Below are 5,737 nucleotides of genomic sequence, written 5' to 3'. Positions count from 1 at the left end.
CGCTTTCTGCGCACGCGCACGGAGCCTCCGCCCGGGCTCCCACCCCCGCTAGGCCTGCATGGGGCGCTTTCTGCGCACGCGCACGGAGCCTCCGCCCGGGCTCCCACCCCCGCTAGGCCTGCATGGGGCGCTTTCTGCGCACGCGCACGGAGCCTCCGCCCTGGCCCCCGGGGAGCGGGCCGCGTGACGTCAATGGGCAGATCACGAGGCTGCAGCTGCTGCCGCCCCCGCCCGCAGTCACGCGCCTCTCTGCACGCGGCCCGGGATGACTGGGCATCTTCCTCCCCGCCCCCACCCCGCCCGCGGCGAGTTACGCGTGATGCGGCCCTCCGCACGAACCCGTCCGCCGGCCGCGCCCTGGGCAGCGCCGGCTCTTCTTTCTCCCTTTGTTTTGAAAGTGGAGAAACTAGGTCAGAGTGGGGTTCGGGGGGGGGGGGCTCTCCCCACACAAAAGCGGGCTCCCCGAGGTTTGCCCGGAGGCCTGAGGCCCCTTCCCCTTCAAAAACATTTCTAGTCACCGTCCTTAACCTTTGTGTCTCGTATCGCAAAACTTCAAGGTCTTCGGGGGCACAGTGCGGTGGAGGGGTGCGGGGCTCCCTCCCCCGAACCCCGAATCTGGAATTTCAAAATCTTAGGGGGAAGGAACTGGAGGGTGGGCAAAGGGGAAGCGAGGACAAAGGGACTCCTTTTTAGGAGGCTGCGGAGGAATCGTCCCGATGAGCGCGCAGCGAGTGACGCGTCCGGAGCGTATATAAGCGGCCCCGCGGGCGCCGCGGACCAGAGCGCAGGGGGCGACAGCGCAGGCGCGTGGGCCGCAGCCGGCGGGGGCGGGGCCGGGAGCGAGGGCCGCTGGCGGGGGAGCTCAGAGGGGCGGGCGGAGGAGAGCGCAGGCGCGGAGGCCGCGGGCAGCGGGAGGGGGCCGAGCCCCGCCACCGCTGCTGGCATGCCCGGTGGAGGAGGGAAGGGAGAGGGCGCTTCCCACACGGGCGCCCCGGTTTGTATGGAGGGAGGAAGCGGGGCCCGGGGGGACCCCGGCCCGTGGGGCCTGGGCTGTAGGCCCGGGCGGGACCCGCTGGCCGGCTCAGCGGCCTGGGGGCGCCCGGAGGCCGTGGGGAGGGGGCGCTGAGTCGGAACGGCTCATCCCAGCAGTCACTTTCTCTTCTAGGCAAAGGGTTGGTGGAGCGGCCTGGGGTGCGAGACTGGCAAACCCCAGGAGCTTGTGCTGGCGAGCACAGCGCTGGTGGAAAGGACTTAGCCCTGCAGGCTCAGGGTGGTAGGTAAGGGCGAGGGGGGCCGGGCGGCGCCCCCCAGCAGCCCCTGTGCGCCCGCCGAGGAGGACCTAGGGGCCGCCCGCTGCGGGGCCGGCCCGGGGGGCGCGGTCTGACGGCTTTTATCTTGCAGGTTCTTCCAGGGCTCCTTAGGGGCGCCCCAGCCTGCTCCCTCTACTCTGCTTCTCCTTTATTGCCCGAGGGTGTCAGTCGCTAAGTTTGGGGTGTCTAGGTCTTTGTGGTTCGGGGGAGGCGTAAGTAAACCATCCTCTGCCCTCAGCGGTGCCTCTGGATTGGTTCCCCCTGGCATCAGGATGGGTTGAACCAGAGGCTTGGCAGCAGCGCTAGGGAGAGCTCTTTTGAGCCCTTGGGTGGGGCAGGAGCCTAAGAGTGAAGACCCTCCCCCACCCCAGATCCCAATATGGGCAGTGGGCGGGGCTCCAACCCGATTTGACTTGCTGATCTTGGGCTTGGGTGGCAAATTCCTCAGTGAGTATTGCAGTTAAGTAAATGCCTTTTGGAACATGATTGATTGTAGTGTTCATCCGGACCAATCAGAAATGGAGCGGTTTGTCCCATGTGAGTCCCTAGCAAGCAGTTCAGCAGGGAGAGAGCCGAAGGAGCAAGCTTCCCTTGTCTTCAGAGCCCTCGTAGTTGATGCCTCCTGTCTTGTAAAGAAAGTTCCAGCAGCTTAATGTTGGCAGAGCCCCTTCAGGAAGTTCTGCAATTAAGGCTGCTGGCCTTTTAAATGTTCAGATGGGTGTGTTTTTAATTCGACCTCAGCTGTCAGTGAGCCACCTCAGGAAAGGAGTCCAGCTCACATCCCTGCATTATCTGCTGGGGGTGGGCTGCTTGCTGCCCTGAAGTTTTTGGTGCCCTCTGCCATGTGGTTTTTGAGGCTGGCAGACCTGCTGAGCTTTTTCAAGTGTCTGAGGTGGGAGGGGCTTGGGTTGGTCAGGTGTCATCTTCCAAATTTGAGGCTTCTTCGCAGAAGTTAATTCCAGTTTGGTGATAAGGAACTCTTTCTGCAAGAAGACAGCAGTAAAACTTGTCTTGATGCTACAAACTCTAAAATCTGAACTTGAGACGGACCTCATTACTAGAGTGGCCGGTGGTTTTTGTGCTGATGCAGTTCGGTGGAACAGAAGAATTATCTACATGGGGGGACTGGGCAGGCAGTTCGGAAGAGAGGGTCTAGACAATAGAAGTGGGTGGGCACAAGAATCCTGAGGTTGGATTAGTCTTCATGGGGAACTTGGCCCCTTTGGGTCTTAAGATCTACAGAGAAGGGTGTTAAATGGAGGTAATTACCTCAGTCACCCTAATGAGTAAGGGCAAGCTGGTCAGTTAATTGTATTTGACTTGCTTAGCTGCTTTGGGGGGGTTGGAATATGGACCAAATCTGAGTGGGAGGGGAAGGGACAGGGTATTTATTCCTCTATTGGGGAGGGGAGGGCAAACTTCTAGGCTGGGTTTGGGAGATAAACATGGGAGGGCAGGGTTAGGGTGGAGCCCAGTGGATGTTGGGAGAGGAGGGGGGAGGTTGCTAGAAGCACCACAAATGAACTAGACCTGATGCAGCCAGAAAGAAATCTAAAGCAGGGGCGGCTAGATGGCGTAGTGGATAAAGCACCGACCTTGGAGTCAGGAGTTACCTGGGTTCAAATCTGGTCTCAGACACTTAGTAATTGCCTATCTGTGTGGCCTTGGGCAAGCTACTTAACCCCATTTGCCTTGCAAAAACCTAAAAAAAAACAAATCTAAAGCAAAAAACTTAGTTGGTAATGGATGCGAGATAGAAATGCCTTTGGGGCCATCAGAGAACTTGCTTTGGCAAGTGAGGCCTATCCGGGCAGTTGTGAACATAGGAAAAGGGTTCATCTTGGGCTTTGATAAGTAACAGTACAATTTTCTTAGACCAGCCGTATAAAGGGTTTAACTCATTGGCAACAAAGAATGACTTAGAAATTAGGAAGGTGGACTTTCTCTACTTAAAGTTTCATGGCAAACAGGTGACAAAAATGGCTTTTACAAAAGGTTTTAAGAACCAAGAATTTTTCTCTAGGATGCCTGGGGTTTTAATGGCCATTCATTGGGAAGGCAAGGATATGGTGTGTATGTATGAACTTAACTCCATGGGTCATTGTAAATCTCAATAAAGTATCATCAACTCCTTGTCCTGTGAATTTGGGGGGAACAAAGGGATGTGCTTTTTGGACTGTTGGACTGGATGACTTGTAACTAAGGTCTGGAAAACTGTGAAATAGATTTAACTTAGAATTCTAAGGAGGAAATGGGGGACTACATTGTCCTTAGTTGCTTTTATAAGTTTGCTTTTTTTTAAAGTGTTCTCTAACTTACTGCTTAGAACATTAGTTACTTTGTATCTTGTTCCTTTGCCAAAACAGCTTTGAAGGATCATAGGCCAGTAAGCCCTGATGGTCCAAGTTTGCCTTTCATCTAATGCCATCTTTTCATTTTGTGACTTGGCAAGTCTTTAGGTGAATTTGAGAATTGGTGCATGATACAAATAAACTAAACAGGAAGTTTTCTTAGTTTACTTGACAAGGTAGAAAGTATTAGAAATGTATAAGTCTAGGTTATTGTATCTTGATTTGAACTGGGGGTCTCTTGTAACTGGGTAACATTTTTCTCCTTTAAACAGCACAAATAAAAATTTAATTTGTCATGTTGCTATTGTATTTCTCACATCTTTGTACCTGTATGAGTGCTACTTACTGTTAATTGTCGGATCAGTTGGGATGCGGAATATGGTATTTTTTTTTGCTTTTTTAATAATACAATATTGTGAAGAGATTGTACTTCTTTTAATGACCTAACCCATATGTACTTGGTGAGCTGGGTTACCTGGTGGAGTTGTGTCAAACTTGCTTGGTTGTATTCCTCTTTGTGTTTATAAGGGTCTTTAAAGAACTGCTTCAGAGAGGCTATGAGCCTTGTATTTCTAATACTTCCAAGTGTTTCTGATGCAAATGAATTAATGGGACAGGTGGGAATTTTACTTACTGGTACCTGATAATGTGAAAACATCCTCAAAGGATACATGGGCAGCAGTGAATTGAACCAATACAGTAGCATTTCTGCCTTGGGGCATCGGAATGGATGATTTTGGTTTGATCTGAGCTTTTGCTTGAGTTCGTCTCAGGAGCAGGATGATCTCATAACACTCTATAGAAAATAAATATTCCTCTCTAGGACTGGGGTTACTTGAGACTTCTGGGTGCCAAACTCAGGGTGGTAACAGATCTGAAATGTGGAATGTTAGGGGAATTTGAGGAGTTGTGAACAACTTCTTAGCTTCCTTTCTGGTTTGGTGCCATCTTCTCTCAATGATTCTTTTGCACTTGGGGATATGTGAATCTGATAGCTACAGCCTTTTGGCCTCTTGGGGGAGAGAACCCAGGCTCGGGTCTTAGCAACAAAGCTGTCAAGACCTGAAGCCCCTGTACTATTTTAGATGCTATTAATTGCATCAGGATACTTACTATTGGAGTTAAAATTTTATTATCTAAATGGTAAATATGTATTGGTTGCTTATCAAAATAGCCTAAAACTGAAGCTAAGGGCTATAGATGTTCTGAAACTTTTGACTCCCCATCCAAAGGTAAAGATTGAATTTGAATCTGAGTAATGAACCAACTGGTTTGGGGAGTGGTTAGGGGTACATGCTCTCCAAGGGTTTTACCTTAGGTCAAAATAAGACCTAATCTCACCCACCCGTTATATCTAGAGCAAGTCCAGATGTCCCCAGAATACAAGTAAGTAAGCTCTAAATTGTTTTTTCTTCCTTAGTGCCAGACTGGAGTTTTCAGGTGAGCCAATATTTATCCCTGGTTTCACTGATATGATATTACTATGATGCTGGATCCTGTGATAAAGTGAAATTCTGAAATTGCCTTTCTGCCTCTGTACTAGGTGGGGAGCTGTCAGAAACCAATAATCTTGAGTTTACTTTGAATAATTCAGAAAATAATGCAAAAGAGCTGATGGGTTAAAAAAATAATACAAGTGATAATGGTTCAGAAACAATGTCAGGTGGGAAAATTGGGAGTGGAGCAAAGGTTCCTGGCCTTGGTAAACTAGCCAAGCAGTGAGGACAAATGGTGTCCTTCGGGGACTGGAAGCCTTTTCAAGGGCTCCCATGTCAATTATATCTGATTCCGCCCTTCCCATTTAAAAATTGTTTTTATTGGGCAATGGGGTTTAAGTGACTTGTCTAAGCAAACCTGTATTAAGAAATAATCCCACTGGTGTCATGTGCTACAGGGACTTAACATGTTGCTATTTGGAAGAAAATTTAAGTTAGCACAAGATTCTTAATCTTGCTGAATGCTAGTTTAGAGAGCTTGTGTAGGCCCAGTCCAGGAAAGGGCTTGGGATCCTTCTTGTTAAACCTCAGTCTGGTTGTCATAAATAAACCTGTGGTTTACCTGTTCTTCCTGAACTGC

At 50.2% G+C, this 5,737-nt stretch overlaps 1 long non-coding RNA gene across 1 annotated transcript; it reads left to right on the top strand.

Moving 5' to 3' along the window:
- Positions 1-412: 412 nt before the first annotated feature.
- LOC141518779 (uncharacterized) lies at positions 413-3,961 on the top strand. Its single transcript, XR_012477286.1, has 2 exons — positions 413-1,277; positions 1,807-3,961. It is a non-coding gene; the product is annotated as an uncharacterized LOC141518779 (long non-coding RNA).
- The last annotated feature ends 1,776 nt before the right edge of the window (positions 3,962-5,737 follow it).

Source organism: Macrotis lagotis, chromosome 3, assembly GCF_037893015.1.
Source record: "Macrotis lagotis isolate mMagLag1 chromosome 3, bilby.v1.9.chrom.fasta, whole genome shotgun sequence".
Classification (NCBI taxonomy): Eukaryota; Metazoa; Chordata; class Mammalia; order Peramelemorphia; family Peramelidae; genus Macrotis; species Macrotis lagotis.
Note: the sequence above shows the minus strand (reverse complement) of the source record. Positions and strands in the feature narration are given on the sequence as shown.